Below are 23,061 nucleotides of genomic sequence, written 5' to 3' on the forward strand. Positions count from 1 at the left end.
CAAACAGCTTTCTGATAAACATCCTAAACCCAGCTACTGTCTCCTGACTGTTTATTCAAGAACCAGCTAGATATCTGGTTTGGATCATTTAGCAAATTAACCCTGAAATGGATAAAGGTTTACCCTTTTGGTTCAAATCTGTATTGACATACTGTATATTTGCAGAAGAAGTGCTCTGATTTTGATTTTGAATGAATTTGCTCTGTGAGAATCAATGTTATCACCAGCACAGTATCTTTAGTACTGCGTTGCTCTTCTACAGCTGTGTGTCAGCAGTCTTGCAGATGTTTCTTCAATATCCACATACAGTGGGACAAAAAAGTGTTTAGTCAGCCACCAATTGTGCAAGTTCTCCCATTTAAAAAGATGAGAGAGGCCTGTAATTTTTATCATAGGTATACCTCAACTATGAGAGACAGAATGAGAAAAACAAAATCCAGGAAATCACATTGTCTGATTTTTAAAGAATTTATTTTCAAATTATTGTGGAAAATAAGTATTTGGTCAATAACAAAAGTTCATCTCAATACTTTGTTAAAACCCTTTGTTGGCAATGACAGAGGTCAAACGTTTTCTGTAAGTCTTCACAAGGTTTTCACACACTGTTGCTGGTATTTTGGCCCATTCCTCCATGCAGATCTCCTCTAAAGCAGTGATGTTTTGGGGCTGTCGCTGGGCAACACGGACTTTCAACTCCCTCCAAAGATTTTCTATGGGGTTGAGATCTGGAGACTGGCTAGGCCACTCCAGGACCTTGAAATGCTTCTTACGAAGCCACTCCTTCGTTGCCCTGGCGGTGTGTTTGGGATCATTGTCATGCTGAAAGACCCAGCCACGCTTCATCTTCAGTGCCCTTGCTGATGGAAGTAAGTTTTTCACTCAAAATCTCACGATACATGGCCCCATTCATTCTTTCCTTTACACAGATCAGTCGTCCTGGTCCCTTTGCAGAAAAACAGCCCCAAAGCATGATGTTTCCACCCCCATGCTTCACAGTCGGTATGGTGTTCTTTGGATGCAACTCTGCATTCTTTCTCCTCCAAACACGACGAGTTGAGTTTTTACCAAAAAGTTCTATTTTGGTTTCATCTGACCATATGACATTCTCCCAATCCTCTTCTGGATTATCCAAATGTCCTCTAGCAAACTTCAGACGGGCCTGGACATGTACTGGCTTAAGCAGGGGGACACGTCTGGAACTGCAGGATTTAAGTCCCTGGCGGCGTAGTGTGTTACTGATGGTAGCCTCTGTTACTTTGGTCCCAGCTCTCTGCAGGTCATTCACTAGGTCCCCCCGTGTGGTTCTGGGATTTTTGCTCACCGTTCTTGTGATCATTTTGACCCCACGGGGTGAGATCTTGCGTGGAGCCCCAGATCGAGGGAGATTAGCAGTGGTCTTGTATGTCTTCCATTTTCTAATAATTGCTCCCACAGTTGATTTCTTCACACCAAGCTGCTTACCTATTGCAGATTCAGTTTTCCCAGCCTGGTGCAGGTCTACAATTTTGTCTCTGGTCTCCTTTGACAGCTCTTTGGTCTTGGCCATAGTGGAGTTTGGAGTATGACTGTTTGAGGTTGTGGACAGGTGTCTTTTATACTGATAACGAGTTCAAAAAGGTGCCATTAATACAGGTAACGAGTGGAGGACAGAGGAGCCTCTTAAAGAAGAAGTTACAGGTCTGTGAGAGCCAGAAATCTTGCTTGTTTGTAGGTGACCAAATACTTATTTTACCGAGGAATTTACCAATTGATTCATTAAAAATCCTACAATGTGATTTCCTGGATTTTTTTTTCTCATTGTGTCTCTCATAGTTGAGGTATACCTATGATAAAAATTACAGGCCTCTCTCATCTTTTTAAATGGGAGAACTTGCACAATTGGTGGCTGACTAAATACTTTTTTGCCCCACTGTACATGGCTCATGCAGTCCTCTTTCCCTGCTTCGACCCTGTGAGGTATTTCCTTTCACTGAAAGCCTGCCATTTATAAACCAAAATGACACTGATTATAATAGAGTGTACATTTTTAAAAGCCCTGCCAGCTGCAGTGCATATAAATCTGTGTTGGTTTTGTTTGATGATTGTAATACTGTGCCAGTGGTTGTGCATACCAATAAACATCAGGGTGGTGCAGGAACAAGTCCTACTGGTCAGTCGAGTCAATAGCAGAGTGGGGTTGAGCTTGGTGTATCTCCCACATCATCAGATCATGAACACTGCAATGCCAAGGACCCATGTCCAGTCTGTTTTTGTTTCACTCCACTAAAAGATACGATCAGGTGATGTCATCATTAAGTCAGCCCAGCAATGCTCTTATACCAGATATGTTATTTCAAACAACGAGTTCATCCCTCAAAAGCTTAAATGTCTGAATTCTGATGGAAAACTGATATTTAGCCTCTCGGGTTGCTAAAGTTGATAGTCACACATCGACCAATGGACCTTTTAATCCTTATCCTTTTTATCCTGACAATCTGGCTGGCATGTCTGTTCTACGTATATACAGCTCTGGAAACAATTAAAAGACCATTTCAGCATTATCCGTTTCGAAAGGTTTACTATGTAAAGGTATGTGTTTGAGTTAATGATTTTTTTTTTCATTTATTCTATAAACTACTGACAACATTTTTTAAGTATTAAAACTCAACAGACACTGGAATGGTGTCCATACATGTCTTTCTTAATTTTCTGACATTTTTATTGTACCAAGTACAATTACATATTTGTGTATTTCCTGTAAATGATAACAGATCGCTGTGTATGTATTTGCTCCTTATTGACAATGGGAAATGCAGGTCTATCTTATGTGAATGGTCATGTGATATGCATTTTTAGGCCTGCTAGTGTGAACGTAAATCATTTCTGAAATGCAATTTCAAAGTGCACTAACGGCTGTATGAACTGAGATCATTTTCTCGGGAAATGCCGTTTTAAAACAAAAACATGTTCTTTTGGATGCAGCCTCAGGAGATAAAGCAGAGTGCATTCATCATGACGTTTCTCCGGCTCACATCTCCAAGTGTCCCCAAGCAAGTCCCTTTTGCCCACATTGCTCCCAATGGGGAGGCCATAGCCACTAGTGTCAGTGTGAACATGTGAAAAATTGCGGGAGCCAAAAAGTAGATTGCTTGTGTGTGAGGTAGGAAAGTGCTCCGTAAGCAGCGCGGTTTAAAAACGCATATGGCAAGTTCTCTCACGGTGCTTTGTGGCATTAACAGTGAGAGTTTACTGAGCATACTGGTTCATGTGTGTGCATCGGATCACTGATAAGGTGTGTGTGTGTGTGTGTGTGTGTGTGTGTGTGTGTGTGTGTGTGTGTGTGTGTGTGTGTGTGTGTGTGTGTGTGTGTGTGTGTGTGTGTGTGTGTGTGTGTGTGTGTGTGTGTGTGTGTTTGTAGAGCAGATTATGTTGGGGACCCTCGCTCTATCTCTGTCGGCCAGTTGCTGGCTGTGACACACACACACACACACACACACACACACACACACACACACACACACACACACACACACACACACACACACACACACACACACACACACACACACACACACACACACACAGAGCTGTTATCTCTTTCCCTCCAGATCCTGCACTCTCACCTCCCCCATCATTCGCTCCTATAAATTATCTCCTTTTTTGTCACTCACCGTTTTTTCCTATTTCCTTTCCTAATGCAGAATTGAATTACTATTAATGTGCGTAATTGTTGTTTGAATCACAACAATCATGTGTTGATATTAAAGATATCTCTTTCAGGCTTCAACCTTTATTATTTAGAGTACATTTGAGCACTTCATAGTTTTACATAATCAAGCTCTTGGGTCAAAACTACATGTCTTCCTAATTGCCATTTTCTCATCAAGTAAAACGTCTCTTTGTCTCTTTCCACGTTTTGTTTCCCTGCACTTACAGAGAAACAGAAGAGGGCTGAAATGAACATATTGTTTCAAGACCCAAATAGAGAATAGACGCTGCCGGTGGGGGGTGAAAAATAGAGCCAATCAAGGTGGAGTGTGAGTGCCGTCACACACCAGTGACTCTCACTTCAATAACTCCCCCACACTCAGCTGTTCAGTGCCCTGCCACACACACGCACACACACACACACACACACACACACACACACACACACACACACACACACACACACACACACACACACACACACACACACACACACACACACACACACACACACACACACACACATACAGTATAAGCTAGTGGGTTTTCACTTACTACAGTGGGTGTAGGTATGGTATGGTATCACCTTCACTCATACATTAATATTTCTATAATCCTGTACTTTTAGCCTTGTGTTTGTATTTAGTGTGAATAGACTTTCTACATTCACCATACCACATACAGCGATCAACTGCTAATATGGATGAGAATGCTGAGAATCAAATGCTGTCTAAAAATCTGCTTATATTTAAATAGTCCACTGACAATGTTCAGTTTGGCACTTTTTGTCCCATATGGAAACAAATAAATATAAGTTGAATTTATATTATATTGATACAGTGTATATTCAGACCTGATCCACATTTGGAAATGCACTGAAAGTGACTAATGCTTCATTTACCCTCCTGATGTACAGAGGAGAACTTCCAGTCAGTACCGAGGATCTGCTCAGATGATGTGTTAGGGTCCACAGATCCAGTCTGAAACGTGACTCATTCACATCCAGCCCTGAAGCTGTTGTTCTATCAATCATTCCAACAATAGCTCTTTTTCAGCTTTCCTTTGTTCAAAGTAATGTGTGAGCTCATTTTGTGTTTCCATTACATTTTGTGTCACCCTGCAATGCTGTACTGCAGAGCTGGACCTGAGCAAGGGTGTAGTGGGGGAGGGGCCGGAGAGTAGGTGATTATTAGTGCTCCTCTGGGGCTTTTGTCTGGGCCCCATGAGAGAAAGAGGTTAACGTCACTTAGCCCCAGGAAGGCCTGCCGAGGCCCATTGTGTGTGTGTGTGTGTGTGTGCTGCTTGCGGGTGTGTGTGAGTGATGGGCTTGCCTGCTGTGATCCAAAATCACTTACTATTTTCTTCAACCCATCGTACCCCCCGCCACTGTCACTTCACACTGACACAAAGGCTTACATGTGTGTGTGTAAACAAGGTTTGTAAAAAGGCAAATGTTTGCAGCGGAATGCAGTTGCCAAAGGTTAATGGTGACCTTTGGTAAAAAGTTGAGTAAATTACATTTCTGTTTGAATATTGTTTCCACTGCATGGTGCAGGCTGCAGACTTTAGAATGCATTTCAGGGAATAAGAGGCAAACATCTCTACAAACCTCTTACCCACAGAGGTGTTTTCTGAGCAAATTTGACCTTATTATTGGACAAAATCACAGGTTTAAAACAATAGCATTTGCTTTCAATATTTATTTTTAGTATATATTCCAATCAACATTAACCGATCCAGAGACCTAAACAATTTACAAAGAAACTCTACAAAAATACATTTCAATGTTTAAATAGTATATACAAAATAAGTTATACTTTATTTATCCCTAGAGGGATGGTTCTCTTTTTCCTCCTGTTGTTACATATTAAAACACACAGGCCCAAAATACACACATGCACGAAGGTACACATATGTTAGTGGATGAAGAGACTTCAGAGTGAAAAGGTTGCCTGAACAACAACAACATTTGATTACAAAAACAACATGATGTGGCTGCTGCTTATTTTTTTCTATCTTTAATTTAGATGACTAAATAGAGAGTCAAATATAAATCAATTAATGTGCCATGCCTAGCTGAACAGGTCACTGCGGACACAGCAGCGTGGTAAAGAGACTGCTGGTTATATGTTTAAATATAATTTAGCAATTATCACTATCTCACTATGAGTGTTATTTTAATCATTGGAATTAATAAAATAGATGTGTCAGGAGAAGCAACAACAGCAAACACTATATACACAGTATTACTGTGATCATATTAAACAACTAGAACACCAAACAATAATGTCATGTTTATAATCTGAGTAATAATGTTTAAAGCAAAGATAATGATTGAACAATACAAATATTTTCAAAAGCAAACATTGCACATTTCGTGATTTGAAATTGTTCCATTTTAATGAAGAACCCAAAAGGACACACACACACACACACACACACACACACACACACACACACACACACACACACTGGCAGGTCTCCTCTCATTAGGCGCAGGGTGCAGCAGTATTAGTCCTGCCACATCTCATTGTTGGAGACGTCCTCCACTGCTTGCAGACACACAGGGTGTGTATCATTGCCCACCACCTTAGAACGGTCCTTTAGAAATGAGTTTAGTGTTGTGATTAATCTGGCCCTTCATGTCATATGTCCCTCTCAAAATGCAATTATGTCTTTGAGGTAAAGGACAAAGCGTCCATCAGAGAGAAATGATGACTGGCAGCGGGAGAGGAGCGTGGAGTTCACACAGACACAACACAAGCGAAAGAAAAAAGAAAAGATGGACAGTCAAACAGTGAAAAGGTGGAAGAACACAACTTGTTTCAGAGGCCAGGGTTTTAAATAACCAGAAAAAAGTCAAGGCAAAGTTGTTGTTCCTTTGAACATATCTTGACACATAATTCCAGAGAAAAACTACGAGAACAGGACCCATGATGTCATAAATAACTGTTTACATTTAGAGTCAATTATTTACATCAAGCAAACAGAGAGTAAAAACAGGTCTGTTTTTTAACCTTGTCACTATAAGTTTTCTATCTTCTGTCACACCCAGACTTTATTAAACTATATTTTCAAAAACATCAATCATTAGGTATTGAACTACCTCTCACCCATGTCTATTTCCTCTCTATCAGATTTCACTCTTCTCTCTTTTAAATAATAATAATTCCTCCTGCACATCCTCCTCCTTTCCTCCTCCTCCTCTGTTCTCCTGTAACCATGGTGACTGTCAGCTGAGAAATGGCAACCGTGGCCCTTCATTAGGTATCAACATAGGATCCAACAACCCAGATAATAGCCAATAAGGAGTGTGTGTGTGTGTGTGTGTGTGTATTTGGGATGGGGGGGGGGTTGGGTATGTGGCATTATGTTGGGCAGTAAATAAAAGCCCCGAGGGACAAAGCCAACCTTGCTGTCATGCCTCAGAGGGTTATGACTGTGTGTGTGTGTGTGTGTGTGTGGGTGTGTGTGTGTATGTGTCAGGTGGATGGGGTCATCTTTTGAGTCTGCATATGTGGGAACATGTGCACATGTGCACTCATACATCCTGTCACACACACACACACACACACACACACACACACACACACACACACACACACACACACACACACACACACACACACACACACACACACACACACACACACACACACACACACACACACACACACGCACAAACTCACGCACGAACACACAGAGAGTGCTAGAAGTGGGTCCTAATCTTATTTGTTTCACTCACAGTAAGTGTAAATGACAAGCTGGAATGTGTTGTAAGGGTGAGTTGTTTCCATTTAATGAGTTCTTTGGTTAAATACAATTAAAAAGGATTTAAGTCAAGAAAAAATGATGGTGACCAGCTAAAGGGGTACACGAGACAAAAAGTTTGGGAATTACTGCTCTAGATGACACTTTTTGTCAGTGGCCTTTTCTTTGGTTCTAGTTGTGGAAAGCTGGGACGTTTGGAGGATTTAAAGAGACATGCAGATGTCTTTGGTTGAGCTTCACATGGAATTTCATTTAAAATGGTATTCAACACTACACTCAAAACATTTAGGCTGCAAGAAATGACCTGGCCACGCCTCTGGTGACACACATGACACAGGGAGAGGGCGAGTGGAGGGAGACATCAGCAAGAGAGAGAGAGAGAGAGAGAGAGGAAGCCATTGCCTGAACAACTCAGCTACCTCTCTAATGCGATCAAAATGGCAGCTCCTCTTCTTCTCTTCCTCAGAGTGAATGCCTCACCGGCTCCACCCATCAACCCCCCCTACCGCTCTATGTTTCAGCGCCACACCGCCGTGTGCTGCAGACATCTCAACGCATCATTGGTCAAGGCACCAAACAAATGGAAATCCGCCAGCATGCTGAAATTACTGATGGTTATCTTCCGTTCCCCTCCAACCCCCCCACCACCGTTTCAGCTGCCTCCCGCCCTTCAGCTCTCTCCCTTGTGATTCTGTCTCCTTCAGCCATCCTCCACCACGCTGCCTCCCCTCAGATTACAGAGTTACAGAGGGGGCTGAGGATTTACTCTTTTTTCATTTTGCCCGTATTCTTTGTCCCCTCTCTCCATTTATGTGGCGTCCAGATGCAGATAGCTGATGCTCTACAACAGGGGCTCATATTAAATCATATACAGTAATGCTTTGGGGCTTTGGGACATATGCATTGCAAAATATATGTATTGAAATGTTCCTTGAGCAGTCCCTTGATGTTCATTACAGTCACAAATTAACTGTTACATGTTGTGTACACTGTTGATGATTTAACCACTGTGAGGGCCTCGTCAGCATTGGGGTGAAACAGAAGCGAGTCGCTGCACTGAACAACACAAAGGTCAATGTCTCTCTGATTTCCTAAATATTCTGAGTGAGCATTCTGAGAGCCTGTGCTCATACTGACAGCACGGCCTCTTCTGTCAGGGCCAATCAGAAGGCCAGTTGAGTTCCCCAGAGGGAGCACCCTTATGCTAGGAAACAGAAAGGACCCTCTACATTTACTGCTTTAGATTATTAGTACAACAATTCTAAATCAACTATTAAAGCATAATAAATAATTATTGGTACCAGTCAAAATATAAAGTAGTTTAAATAAATGATCCCTTTACCAAGTTCAACATTGAAGTAATTAAATAACAATAATTGAATATATATTAAACTGAAATTGGCCTGCATAATGAGTAAATAATTTAAGAATATTTAGATTTGAATACTTTTGTACTTTTTGTACACAATGCATTTCATGACATTTATTTGCGACTCAGTATTTTTATTTCTTACTGTTATATTTTTACTGTACTGCTGTATTGCTGCTTTTTTCTGAAGTAAAAGAGTTCTCCCGATTCTAATGTAAAGTTTAAAGACACACCAGAAAAGCTGGCATTAGAGTTATGCCATCACCATGTTTTATGGGATACGTTTGATCTTTCAAATCATATTCTACACTCTATAGACTGTCATTGTATAAGCTCTGTGTGTGCGTTTGCATACATATGCAAATGAGGAACCACTGGCAGTTATCTTCTACATCTTCTGCTTCACAGCTTTTTTTTGCCATCTGAGCATCAGAGGCCATGCTGCCTTAGGTGTGAGATAATAATGCAGCCACTGTGGCGTGTAATCACTTATTTGGTGTGTATCCACGCCCTAGCGTGGATGTGTGCATCTGGTGTGTGTGTGTATACAGAATGCTGGCAACATTACTGTATTGATCTACATCATCAATCCAAAGCTGATTTTTGTTGTGTTCTAGTTTCCTGTCCCTGTGTGGATGTTTGGAACTGGTCCAGCTGCTATTAGCAGGCTGTTTTGTAAAATATGCTACAAAAAAATACAGTCATCTTTTATAACAACCTATTATCTGTTTTTCTTATAATTAGCTAGACAGTTCTTTTATGGGAATCAGTATATACTTTTTGTTTCATAAAAGGCAGTAATTTGGCCTATTGACTTTTATTTTCTCAACTGTAACCGACATCAGAAGCAAAGAAAATCCGATCAACTGACAAAAAGTGGGTAACCTAAGTAAACCCAGCAGAATAAAATGTTTGTATTTTAGTCTGCGAACATGACTCCACCACTGATTCTTTCATTATTAATTCAGCTATTGTTGTCAATTAATAGAGTGCAGGGCTCTGCAGAATGTCACACCTCTGTCTAAAAACTGGCTCTGAATTGAAAAATGTATTTTACACCAAAAAGGACACTTACATTGCACTACTCTGTATCGGGTGTGATATGAATTGAGATAGATAGGGCCTCAAAAAAAAAAAGTTGAAGGGCTGGGCCCCTCACTAGAGGTGAGGTAGATTGCCTTAAAGGTGAAGTTATAAATTAGCAAAATCAATCAAATGTTGGTGATGCTTGATACTTGAATACTCTTTAAGAAATCAAAGACCCTCCATCTCAGCTCTCCGTAGTAGTGATGCGCGGGTTAAGGATTTTTAACCCCCGCACCAACCCAACCCATCGTGACAGCCAATCCGCACCGCCCGACCCGCAAAATTACGCTCTGATTTTTTAACCCAACCCGACCCAACCCGCGAAAATGGGAGAAAAAAAAAAAAAAGATACCAGTGAGTTTACGTCGTGATTTGCCAAACGGTAGGCCTATTAACGAGGGGTTTTGCTCACAATTATGAGGAGATGCACGGCAGGCTATTATTTTCGCTAAACAAATGATTGACAGGAGGCATAGCTCGCAGCTTGCTGCTGCCCTTTGCTGCCTGTGTGCGGTGCATGAGACGGAGCGGGAAGAGAGGGAGAAAACCCCATTTTATCCTTACACAAAAGACAAGCATATGAACGGATACATATAACTATAATAGCTGGAATAATTGCAATTTTTACCCGACCCGCCCGCTACCCGCATTTTCCACGGAAAAAACAACCCGGCCCGCCCGACCCACGGGTTTTGGGCCAGCCCGCGCATCACTACTCCGTAGGGTTTACTTTATTTAGTTGGCAGGTCATTCTTTGAAAGTGAAGCCTCAGATTACTTACCACAAGAGGAAATATGATGGATATATTTCAAGCTTGTTGTGCAAATAACTTATTGCACATCTTTCTTATTAACTAAGATTTGATCGACATTTTTTTCAACTTTAATTGACTGAATTTGTGTGAAAACTGGGCTTATTAACACATGAATACTACTGTGTCAAATATGTTTACATGTATGTTTAAGATGTAGAGTATAAGAAAAGCACAAGTTTCTGCTGTGGGCCATATTACATTATACTTTTTGAATTTGCTGAGGGCCCGCAGGCCACATTTGGCTCCCGGGCCTTAGTTTGGACACCCCTGAGATAGACTTTTAATATCCAACAAGAAAGCACAGGCATACTGAACATTGACAGCATTAATGGATATTTGTCTTCAATCAGTGATGGAGGTCACAGTTCATCACTGCTGATACTGACCAGATGTTTGGTCTGTTTGTCTCAAAGTCTTACACACTCTCTTCACACACCGCCACCACGTCCCCATCCCCTTTGCTATCATGATGAACCTGTAATTGAAAAGATGAGGGAATTAATGAAAAACTGCTAATACCAGAAGATGAAAAAGGATCTGGCAAATTCAAATTAGCTGGTTATAAAATTGCTTCTAGAGGACAGCGTGTGTGTGACCTTTAGCTCTGACAGAAAAGAACAATATTCATCTGAGGAAAGAGACAAAATGGAAGCAGCAGAGAATCAGAAAGCTAATAAATGGATGCTCTTGTCATTTATGTGTTTTCCTTCTTTGTATGTATTAGTTTGTGATTGCACTGCTGAGTTGACATTATGCAGAAATATTTAATAAATAAAAAGTGATGTTCAAATAACCATATCTTCAACCTCACACAGTCAATGTAGACATTGGGTTACAGGAAATATATTTATACACGCCAAATCAATAGATAGTGAGGATTCTGAGGATACAGCTCTGATATCTCTCATAAATAACTCGGAGCCCCATGGGTTGCACCAACAGAAACAATGTGGATGAATGGACTGATAATTATGCTAATGATAATGATGATAGTAATGAGAATCACACAAAGAACACAAAGGAAATTGTGTTTGGTTCAGGATCTGACTTCCATAAAGTCCCTATTGTTATCCATAATGAAAATATCAAGCAGGAACTTTCCTATATATACTCAAGTGGAATGATAGACAATCTGCTGTCATGGAAAGAACACACTGAAGATGTCTTTAAAATGACAAAAATAAATCATTTATTTTTCCCTAAATATTTCGGGAAGTCATCAAATAATTTCTGTTACCACATTTGTGATTTTAAATTATTTAAAGGTACTTCAATAAGTGTTACTCCACCGCTTATTGGACTAACACTTATTGAAGTACTTGTTGAAAATCTTTGAGCATATTTTCAAATATATCTTCCAGCATATTTGAAAATATGCTCAAAGATTGTAGGTCACCCTTTAAAAATGATTTAAATCATTCTTTTAAAATAGTAATCCAATATGACTGCACTAGTCCCTTGATAAGAGTGTCTTCCTTAACAACATTCCGCTATCCTTAGCAATGGACTGCTAGCAAAAAAAAAAAGACTGCCTAATGTTTGAAATGTACCAATCAGCATTCAACTAAGCTGTTTAATAAAGTTAATATAATTGCTATTTCATGATGCCAGTGAAGTCAGTCGCAGCAGATATCGTGACGCTATCATGAGTCAGCTCCAAAACACTGGGAAGTTGTAGTCTAGTGAGCTATAAATGGATGAAAAAGGCTGCCATTCTGTGCCTCAGATGTCCACTTGCTTTCTTCCGGCTCTGCTTGAGCCCTCTACTTTGATGGTGTGGGCGAATCGTGCCATTGTATTTTCTGGAGTGCAGAAGAAAGCGTAAAAGCTATTTACTTGAATCTCACTCAGTTGTAATTTACACATTCATATTGAAAGCTCTCACTGCTGCTCCCTTTCTCTTCCTTCAGCATGGTGGCCAATACTATCCTTCTCAATATTGTTAGTCACAATGCAGAATCAACTCTTTACCCATAAATCACAATGTCACTCACTAATGTATGAGCCAATGACATATTTATTGCAGATTCATATTCCCACTACAACCATTAGCTAGGTGCCACTGAGGCCTGTCATAATATTAATGATTTACAACACAAACCATATTATTCATTTGCCAGAGCTTTTCAATATGTATGATACACATACAGTCTGTCAGGATTGGGGGAAGGACCCAAGTGCAGAAGCCAATAGAGGAGGCCGGGGTACAAACGGATAACAAAAGGCGAGCTTTTATTTATGAAAAAGCTGACAACAAAAATACAGAAAAAGTCCAAGGCAAAGGTATCACAATAAAGATGCAGACAAACCGGTGGAAAATGGAGGGCTAACTAGGGAGATCCAAATCTCTACAGGGAACAGGTAAACAACGACGACGACACGACAAAGAACACAAAGAAAAGCACAGACTAAATACAGAGGAGGGTAATCACAAGACAAGAAACAGCTGGGAAGGGGGAGGAGACACACAGGGGCAACAGGTGAGCATGATCAGACAATCAGACAGGAGGGAAACTAAAGGCAGGAAGTAAACTAGACAAGACAGGAAGTGAACAAGCCAAGACAGGAACAGACAAAACAAGAAACATTTCAAAATAAAACCGTAAACTATAAATACAGAAACTGAGATCCTGACACCTTCACAGTCACTTAATCTGGTCGGAGTTGAAACAAACACACCTGCTTTAATTTGAACTTTTATTTTGACTGCTTTATAGTTATAAAGTAGGTATTTATTAAAGCAAAACATGCAAGAAGTGTCAGCTAACCGTGAAGCTGTCTGCCAATACATGACACTGATATGATGTTTGAGAATTATCATGTATACATTTATTATCTTCTTACAATTTTTATGAAATATTTAGTTGCATCACAGTCATATGTTGAATATAACTGTGCGGGTAACTCAAGGTTCAAGGGTTTTTACTGTCATGCGCACAGTAGCTACAGTGTAGTTATGGCCATGAAAATCTTAGGTCCTGAACTCCTCCAACAAAGCACATAAGACCGATTAGGAAAATAAAACTAATAATAAAAATAGTGTAGGATAAATTACAATAAAATAGTGCAGGTTATGTTGTAAGACCAGTCTATAAGTAGTGCAGACGGAGTATAAATAATAAACACAATAAGGTAAATGATGAGTATGTTGAAAGAGATCAAGTATATGCAGGATTCTATTTACATGTCAATAGAATTAAATATACACTAACATAATGTGAGATTTACAATTAAATGTTTTACAGTGAAGTGCAATTAAATACTGTCTGATTTACTAATAAGTATTAAGATAACAAATTAAATAAATTGTGAGATGTAACCAGATCAATGTTTTGGGTTATGGAGGCACTTTATAGAGCTCAGGTGTTTAACAGTCTTATAGCCTGTGGAATGAAACTGTCCCTGAGTCTGGTGGTTTTGGTCCTGATACTGCGGTACCACCTGCCAGACGGCAGCAGACAGAACAGTTTGTTGCTGAGGTGATGGGGGTCTTTGATAATCCTGTGGACTTTCTTCCTGAGCCACTGGGAGTAGAGGTCCTTCATGGATGGTAGCTCTGTCCTGGTGATGTGCTGTGCAGTTTTCACCACCCTTTGTAGAGTTTTACGGCTGAGGGCAGTGCAGCTGCCGTACCAGACTGTGATACAGCCAGTCAGGATGTTCTCTAATGCCGCTTTTCCACCAACCCGGAGCCGGAGCTGGAGCCGATAAAGATCTGGTTTTTCGTGTTTCCACCGCAGCGGTGCCGGCTTTAAGCGCCAAAAAACGGATCTTTCTGGCCCCACTCGGCTGCCCGGCAAGATCCAAGATCCAATATGAATCAAAACGTCACCCTCACTTCGGAGGGGGGAGAATAACCTGAGCAATAACAGTTCATGGCGAGTGCAGCGAGGACAAGTTGTAACAAGCTGAGCAAAGTGACTAGAACCCGACCAAACACTTATAAAACACACACTTTATAAAGTCAGGCAACACTAACCAGTCTCAGTGTGATGCTGTTACTTTCACCTTACTTTGATGACCATCCGTTCAATGTTATTGATCATTGGGAAGAGGGCAGACGTTCTCCTGTTGTTTTGTATTATTGCAGCTATCGGATGGAATCAATGCATAGGCTACACAGGTTGCTATCAGAAGTAAAATCATAACGAAAACTACGCCGGTAAAATATGCCTGTAGAAAACGGCTTATGCTAATAGGATAGCAAAGTAGTCAAGATAGTCACAGTAGCCTTGCTTGTTATGCTAACATCACCTGTGTAATGCCAGAGACACTTTCATAACAGCGTTGTGATGCCAAACAGCCTCAATTCAGACTGAAACACATTCACTTATGGGAGGGGGTATGCATCAGTTGCTCGTGTGACAGTCAGACAGTGAATACTTTTCAGCGAACACCGCCGTGAGTTAACAGGAGACTAAACACTTGTTAACGGTTACGTCATGACGCGAAAGATGACGCAATGACGCAGCTCCACTCGGCCTCTGGGCGGTGGAAACACAAGGGGTGCTACAGGATAGAAACAGAAAAGTGCCAGAAAAGCAAAAGATCGGATCTTGAACCGGATCCGGTTTGGTGGAAAAGGGGCATATAGTGCACCTGTAGAAGGTCAGGATGCTCTCTATGGTGTACCTGCAGAAGGTCAGGATGCTCTCTATGGTGTACCTGCAGAAGGTGAGGTTGCTCTCTATGGTGTACCTGCAGAAGGTGAGGATGCTCTCTATGGTGTACCTGCAGAAGGTCAGGATGCTCTCTATGGTGCACCTGTAGAAGGTCAGGATGCTCTCTATGGTGCACCTGTAGTGGGTCAGGATGCTCTCTATGGTGCACCTGTAGAGGGTCAGGATGCTCTCTATGGTGCACCTGTAGAAGGTCAGGATGCTCTCTATGGTGCACCTGTAGAAGGTCAGGATGCTCTCTATGGTGCACCTGTAGAAGGTCAGGATGCTTTCTATGGTGCACCTGTAGTGGGTCAGGATGCTCTCTATGGTGCACCTGCAGAAGTTGCAGAGTATCCTGGAGTCCATGTTGAACCTCTGCAGCCTGAAGAGCCGTTGGAGCTATAAATTGCCTTATATTATCTTATAATTGATTTACTTGCTGTTTTTCTTTATAATGAATACAATATTATTATTATTATTATTATTATTATTATTATTATTTGGTCTTGTTATTTAAGTTAGTTAAATGTATTTTGCTTGGATAGATTGACTATCTGGTGCCTCAGCGGCAATTTAGTTTTAAGTTAATTTTCTTTTTTAGATTATAGGATTTTGGCCGCTACAGCCGCTGTCGAGCTGTTTTGGTAATGGTGTTTGTGTGATGACTCTATGTCAGGTCCTCAGTGATGTGGACACCGAGGAACCTGAAGCTGCTGACTCTCTCCACAGTAGTCCCGTTGATGGTGATGGGGGCGTGTCCCTCTCTCTGCTGCTTCCTCTAATCCACAATCAGCTCCTTGGTTTTGCTGACGTTGAGATGGAGGTTGAAGTCAAAGTCAAAGTCCACTTAATTGTCAAAGTGTCCACATAAATTGAAATACCGTTTCTGGCAGTCTACAGTGCAAATATAAAAGAACATATAACATAAAAAGATTGTTATTCTTGCACCAAAATATCAGGGCTCTGACCTCTGTACGCCGTCTACTCGCCGTGGGTGATCAGGCCTATTAATTAGCTGTGGCTGAATTTGTACCTTCTCTAAGAATGCTTTTGAAACTGATAAACCAATCAAAGATCTAAGACTTTTTCTATGTACACAAAAAGCCTATTTCTCTCAAATATTGTTCACAAATGTACCTAAATCTGTGTTACTGAGCACTTCTCCTTTGCGGAGATAATCCTTCAGCCTCACAGGTGTCAAGATGCTGATTAGACCACATGATTGTTGAATAGGTGTGCCTCACCTGTGGTCACAATAAAAGGCCACTCTAAAATGTGGATTGTGGCCTTTGGGATGTTGGTCCACTCCTCTTCAAAGACTGAGAGAAGTTGCTGGATATTGGCAAAAACTTGAAAATGCTGTCATATACGCCTATCCAGAAAATGCCAAACATGTTTAATGGGTGACCTGTCGGTGAGTATTCCGACAGCTCAGTGGATTCAAAACGTCATCAATACAATGCAACTGTGTTCGTTGTCCGTAACATACGCCTGCCCATACCGTAACCCCACCGCCACTATTGGCCACTCGATTCACAATCGTGACATTAGCGGAGACGTATTCACTAAAACAGATTCAGACACATCTGTGAGACAGATTTTTGAGAGAAATTGGCCTTATCTTAACATAGAAAACTCTTAGATCTTTGATTTAGGCTGATGAAAAATGGGAGCAAAAACAATAAATTCAAGATTCAAGAAGCTTTATTTGTCCCGAGGGAAATTGAGGAAATAGTGTTGCGTTTATATTTTTGTTCAGTCTAATTCCAAATTATATATGGAGAACAACCATTTATTGCCCATTGTGCTGGAAGTTGATGATAAAGGCATGCATTTCTTTCTTTGCTACATGGAATATGCATCTTCTCCCTACCGTCCAAACATAAGGGAGATTTACTGCAGCAATAACCTTTCTTGATGCCATTTCTCCTTCTGACATTTTTATGGATGACCCTTTGCTGTACTTATCCAAGCTCATTCATCAAATGCATGCTCTGAATTTAATGGCTTATGGATGCCATTAAAACCATTATTGGCTGATGACAATCTCCTCACTTCATCCTCATTTCACTCATTTCAATTCATTACTGTCCAATATTTCAGAAAATGGTTATGAATCCCTCTGGGTGACTGTAAACTTGTGTTTCTGCACTTCAAACACAAGCATCATAGTCCTTTATTGTATGTCTGGATACAGTTGCTTATAGAGTAAACCATTTGAAACCTTCCAATATTTTATGGAACTGGAGGATTCAAATGTATTCCTATTTAATAGTCCCACATTAAACATGTCCACAGAACCGCACAAAGTGCATGTAGCCTCGTGCTATGAGCAGTGGGCAGCTGTGATACAGTACCCGGGGAGCAGGTCGGGGTTTCATGTGTGCTTCATGGCGACTTGGTTGAGCCCAGGAGGAGGGCTGGCAACACTCAAAAACCCAGCAGCCCACGGTTCACAAGCCAGGTCCCTACAGACTGATCTACTACTGAACATATTTTTTGCCAGTGTGTGTTTTCTGAGGCGGGCCAGTGTTCTTATTGGCGCCCTGAAGTTACACCTTTTCATTGATGCATAAATAAGCATAATTGTATCTTCGAACAAAACTGTTTCTTCCAGTTTCCTGGTTGAAAATCCTCTATTTGTTTGACCAATTCATCCACCCCGACAACCTCCTTCCATGGACTTGGATTTTGGATATGTCAAAGATTGGTACTGTAAAGTTAAGTACATACACAAATAAATAATGAACCTTTACACATCTGTTAAACGAATAAGATGTACATCACAATTTTGTTTGTTGATTTCAGCTCACCTTGGGTTTGAGTACCCGCTGTGCAACTGAATCATGTACTTCCTCACAAACAGACCCCTGGCAATTCAGATTGTTCTTTACAACTCCACTCTAGAACATTGGAGTCCCCCTGGGGATAGATGCTCGGCCCCCTGCTGTTCCCGCCTGAAGAAAAACTGATGTTGTGAATTTTGGCAAATGACACTGCCATCATCTAGATTTAAGATTGGATGTGGGATATGGCCCAGGACAGAAAGACTCACCATGCGGATTCAAACGGTTAAGAGCCTAATTTCCCTTTTCCAAAGTGGTTCCATGGCAGGTTGGAGGCAGTTTGGTTCTTGGTTCACATTTGGAATTAAAAACTAGCAAGCACAGTGAAGAGAATAAAGTTGTTTCAAGCAGTAGCGCTTAAAATACAAAGTGACTAGAATGCAACCACACACTTTGAAAAAACACACATACAACACCAACCAGGCATAGTGTGATGTTTTTCATTTTTACCTTTCTTCTAATGACCATCTGTTCGCTGTTAATACCTATTTTGAAGAATAGCCCACTGTTTCTGTGCAGACGTTTTTAATTATACCAGTTTTCAGGCGGAATCAGTACATGGGCTACACAGGTTGTAATGGGAGACAAAAGTAAGATCATATTTAAAAATACACTAGTAAAATGTGCCACTAGAACATGCAATTGCCACAATATGATTGCAACAAACAGTCAAGATAGTCAGATTAGCTTTGTTTGCTATGGGTTTGGTATGGCAATGCTAACATCATCGGAGTAATACCAGAGAAACTCGTACCTGCATTATGATGCCAAACAGTGTCAGTTCAAATAGCTACAGAGAGTTGCATAGCACATTTAATCATACACCCGGTACCACGGTATCCTGCCTCCAAAACCTGCCCAGCAATGAGAACACAGCGTATTTACAAATGGAATTTCTCATCTGATAGTGTATTCAAGAGCTGATGGGAAACCTCTGGAGGACTGATTTGAAAAAAAACACATTCCTGTTATTAATAATAGATCATTGTCTTAACACTGGGAGGTGTTTCGTGACTAAGAACAACTGCAGTGTCTGAATGTAGAGAGGAAAGTAACACACGATGCTGGGGTGTTGTTTGTAGTGATTTGGAACCTCTCCTCAAGGACTTAAGAAATGCATCGCTTTTTAGAAGCTTGTTCCAATTTGTGAGTCTTTAAACCCGTGCTTACAGTGGATGCAGAGTGCAACCATGTGACATTTTTTTACTTGCAAAAAATTATTGCAAATGCGACCATTTTTGACAAATCTAGAACCCTGCAGAGATAATAAGCAATCACTTTCATATTATAATATCAAAGTCTCCGTGGAATCAAAATAAAGCATGATCCTTTCCTTCATCATGTTAAAATGTTGTGTGTGTCTTCCTCAGGAATTGTGGGGTTGCTGGTTGGCCTTTGTTTCAGAGCACATCATAGCTGCATGCCTGCAGTCCCCTCGCAGTGTCTTGGTGGCTGATAGATCGTGCTGTGTTGTGGCTGAGTCAACAGCCTAGTATTTTAAGTTAAACAACATTGCTTTAATTAAAGATGATCTCACAGGTAATGACTCCTGACTGGACCATTTTTCTCTGTTATCTCTCAGCTCTGCTGTGCCCTTTTCTCTCTTTGTTCTACACTTCCCTGCCTCTGTTCTGTATTTCCATGTAAGTAAGATCACAGACACAGTCCTGGCTTCTCTCTGTATCATCATGAGCATAACCATTGTGTCCCAAGCCGGCTATTTGTCAGGAAATGGCAATTCCCTGGCAAGATAAGGCCTTTGATATTTTTAGATGGGCTCCTTTTACTTCTCCAATTGCCTACATTCCTCTCACATTTGTTAAATATCTCTGAAGGCTCCTATTTTTGGACAGAAGTCCTTTTTTTTCAGTCTTAAGTGATATGCTAATTATTACTTGATTCATGCTTATTACTACAGACATACCTACATGTATATTCACAAGTATTCTGTTTTTTTTACCTTCTAATTTCCATGCAGTAATTTGAGCCTTCATTATTTCATTACAAGGTCAAATTAAATACTTTGTCTCAGCTATGTTAAATAATAAGGTTTAAATATTTTAAACATAAAGCGTTCATGGCATGTAAAAAAAACATATTCTGAAACAGCACCGGCCCGGATTTGACATCAATCAATTTTTAAATGATATGGCCAAATATCCTAAATTACAAATTTAGACTTCATTTTAGGGTAGGGGAGAAACCTCACAGAGCAACTGAGCAACTGTTTTCATAATTATCAACAAAATGTACAATGTACACAATACATATTATTGTGAACATATGTTTTTAAAAGGTTGATCCAGAGTGGTGTCCATTGGCATCAAACAGAACCCGGACAGCTGGCGCTGCCACTACTTAGGATCCATGCTATTAAATGTGGCAATTTGCAAGACTGGAGACACAAGAAGGCAGAGGATGATACCCCCGAAGCTGATAATGACATGCATTTACGGGCCATGAATTCAATTGATAGAGAGCGCAGATAGAGAGAGACAGAGAAGAGGAGGAGCTTGGTCCCCCGGTGGTCTGAGCCTATAGCAGCTTGACTCTGTGCTTGGTGCAAGGCAGGCCTGAGACAGTCTTAACTAATCTTTATCCATGAGGTAGTCTTAAGCCTGCTCTTAAAAGTGTGGAGGGTGTCAGCCGTCTGAACGCAAAGCATCCCCAAAGCAGACTCTTTCTCCTATTCTACTTTTGTGGACTCCTGTTTTTGAGTATAAAAGTGTTGCTAATTGATTGTTTTCATTTGCTTGATTGATAGTTATAGTTGGGTATCACCTCCATAACACAGTGGGCAAACTGTGTAATTACAAACGTACGATATCAGGTAAAATACAAATCCTTTCTCATCTCAGCTTAAATAGCCATTTTTAAAATAATGTTCACCTGAAATGTGTACAATTTGCTAATGGCTGCATCCAGTGTTATTTTCCTCGTCATATTCAACAAGCCTCAACTTGAGGAGGACTGCGGTCAACCTCGATCAACGCGCTTGGAAGTAATTCATCACTTTTGTCATCCCATGAAACATTGATGGACTTAAAAGCAACTTTAGCATCATTTAATTAAATATAACCTCATATTATTTTCAGACTATTGACTCATCTCAGGTGCCAAAGCACAAGTTCCTATTATACAGTTAGGTCAATAAATATTTAGACAGAGACAAAGTATTTCTAATTTTGGTTCTCTACATTACCACAATGAATTTTAAATGAAACAATTCAGATGCAGTTGAAGTGCAGACTTTCAGCTTTAATTCAGTAGGTTGAACAAAAAGATGGCATAAAAATGTGAAGAACTAAAGCATTTTTTAAACACAATCCCCTTTATTTCAGGGGCTCAAATTCAATAACTGAAAATGAAATGTTCATTTTAATATTTGGTTGAAAACCCTTTGTTGGCAATGGCTGCCTGAAGTCTGGAATTCATGGAGATCACCAGACGCTGGGTTTCCTCCTTTTTAATGCTCTGCCAGGCCTTTAGTGCAGCGGTTTTCAGTTGATGTTTGTTTGTGGACCTTTCTGTCTAAAGTTTAGTCTTTAACAAGTGAAATGCATGCTCAATTGGGTTGAGATCAGGTGACTGACTTGGCCCTTCAAGAATTTTCCACTTCTTTGCTTTAATAAACTCATGGGTTGCTTTGGCTGTAGGTTTTGGGTCATTGTCCATCTGTATTATGAAATGCCGCCCAATCAATTAGGCTGCATTTCGCTGGATTTGAGCAGACATTATGTCTCTGAACACCTCAGAATTCATCCGGCTGCTTCTGTCCTGAGTCACATCATCAAAAAACACTAGTGACCCAGTGCCACTGGCAGCCATGCATGCCCAAGCCATAACACTGCCTCTGCCGTGTTTTACAGATGATGTGGCATGCTTTGGATCATGAGCTGTACCACGCCTTCTCCATACTGCTTTCTTGCCATTACTCTGGTAGAGGTTGATCTTAGTTTCATCTGTCCAAAGAATGTTCTTCCAGAACTGTGCTGGCTTTTTTAGACATTTTTTTAGTGAAGTCCAATCCAGCCTTTCTATTTTTGAGGCTTATGAGTGGCTTGCACCGTGCAGTGAACACTCTGTATTTACTTTCATGCAGTCTTCTCTTTATGGTAGACTTGGACATTGATACGCCTACCTCCTGGATAGTGTTTTTCACTTTGTTGGCTGTTGTGAAGGGGTTTCTCTTCGCCATGGAAATGATTCTGCGATCATCCCCCACTGTTGTCTTCCGTGGACTTCCAGGTCTTTGTGTGTTGCTGAGTGCACCAGTGCTTTCTTTCTTTCTCAGGATGTACCAAACTGTAGATTTTGCCACTCCTAATATTGTAGCAATTTCTCGGATGGGTTTTTCCTGTTTTCGCAGCTTAAGGATGGCTTGTTTCACCTGCATGGAGAGCTCCTTTGACCGCATGTTGTCTTCACAGCAAAATCTTCAAAATGCAAGCACCACACCTCAAATCAACTCCAGGCCTTTTATCTGCTTAATTGATAATGATATAAGGAAGTAATTGCCCACACCTGCCTAGGTGACCACACGTGCCTAGGCTAGGCTACTGGGCTAAGCTACAGGCAAGCTATCTAATGAGCGTGTGATGCTGCTCAACGCAAACACATTCATGTGAACGACCACTCGGTTGAAGTAATCAAAACAAAAACGCTTGTAGGTAAGTGTAGTTGACCTCAGATACATTTTATATCCAAGTCAAACCTATTCTACTTGCACAACTGAAAGGATTTGCTATATCACTGACCCTCAAGGACTTCAGTTTTGTTCTGAGGCTTGCTATGACAGCATCCAAGTCTTGAGGTTTTCTTTCACGG

At 40.7% G+C, this 23,061-nt stretch overlaps 1 protein-coding gene across 5 annotated transcripts in view; it reads left to right on the forward strand.

The window, feature by feature from the left end:
• nrxn3a (neurexin 3a) overlaps window positions 1-23,061 on the forward strand; it is a 205,770-nt gene that overhangs the window by 42,873 nt on the left and 139,836 nt on the right. The window lies entirely within an intron of this gene.

The sequence above is a fragment of the Eleginops maclovinus genome, chromosome 19 (genome assembly GCF_036324505.1).
Source record: "Eleginops maclovinus isolate JMC-PN-2008 ecotype Puerto Natales chromosome 19, JC_Emac_rtc_rv5, whole genome shotgun sequence".
NCBI lineage: Eukaryota > Metazoa > Chordata > Actinopteri > Perciformes > Eleginopidae > Eleginops > Eleginops maclovinus.